A 1,465-nucleotide genomic window follows, 5' to 3' on the forward strand; every position below is an offset into this window, starting at 1 on the left:
CTCACCCTGAGATTCCAATTGGAGAATGCTGTCCTATATGCCCAACTGTTTCTCCAACAATAAACCCTGTAAGAATCTGATGTTTTAATTGTCATTTCAATTTGTCTGAAGTAAAATGTTAATGCAATTTACTATGGGTTAGAATGCATGAATACTGTTTCTATGGGCAGCTTGGTGGCTCAGTGGTTAGCACTGCTGCCTTACAGCACCAGGCGATTCCACCCTCGGACGACTGTGTGGAGTTTGCACATTCTCCCTTTGTCCACTTGAGTTTCCTCCGAGTGCTCCGGTTTTCTCCCACCCTCCAAAGATGTGCAGTTTAGGTGGATTGGCCATGCTAATTTGTCTGTAATGAATAGAATAAAATCCCTACCACATGGAAACAGGACATTAGTCCACACCGCCCCTCCGAAGAGCATCTCTGAGATCAAGTGTAGGTTGGACAGGAAACCAATTGCAATGAAAAGGGAAGTTTTGTTTTATTATTCATTCATGGGATGTGGACTGGTTCAGTATTTATTGCCCATTCATAGATGTCCTTGAGAAGGTGGTGGTGAGTTGCTTTCTTGAATGGCTACAGTTGATTTAGTGTAGGTACACCCACAATGCTGTAAGGGATGAAGATCCATGATTTTCACCCAGCAAATTCTATGCAATAATGATAAATGTCCAAGCCAGGACGGTGAATGTCTTTGAGGGGATATTGCAGGTGGCGGTTGTATCTGCTGTCCTTGTCCTTCCAGATGGCTGTGGTCATGATTTGGAATAATAAGCCTGTGTGGATCTCTGTAGTATATCTTGTAGGTGGAATGTGCTGCTGCTATTGTGAATCAGTGGTCGAGGGAATGGATGTTTGGGATGTGGTCCCTGTTAAGCAGGCTGTTTTGTCCTGGATGGTGTTAAGCTTCTGGAATGTTGTTGGAGCTGCATTCATTCATGTAAGTGGGGAGAATTCCATCAAGTTCCTAAGTTGTGCCTTGGAAATGGTGGACAGGTTTTGGGCAGTCAGAAATTGAGTTACTTACTTCAGGTATCCTAGCTTCTGACCTGCTTTTGTAGCCACAGTATTTATATTGCTTGTCCAGTTCAGTTTCAGTCATTGTAACTGCCAGAATGTTGATAGTGTAGGAGCTGAAATGACTGACCTCAAATAGCCATAGCTATTATGCTAGGTATGAATCCAACCAGCAGATATTCCATTAACTCGAGATTTGCTCGATCTTTTTGATGTCACACTAATTCAAATGCAGCCTTTGATGTCAAGGGAAAACACTTTCACTTCCTCGCTGTAATTCATGTCTTTTGTTCATATTTGAACTATAGCTGAACTGAGGTAAGGAGCTGATTGGTCTTGCATAATCCAAACTGAGCGTTGGCAAGGGATAACAAGGTGTAGAACTGAATGAACACAGCAGGTCAAGCAGCATCAGAGGAGCAGGAAGGCTGACGTTTCGGGCCTAGACCC

Source organism: Rhincodon typus, chromosome 7 (genome assembly GCF_021869965.1).
Source record: "Rhincodon typus isolate 14 chromosome 7, sRhiTyp1.1, whole genome shotgun sequence".
Lineage (NCBI taxonomy): Eukaryota > Metazoa > Chordata > Chondrichthyes > Orectolobiformes > Rhincodontidae > Rhincodon > Rhincodon typus.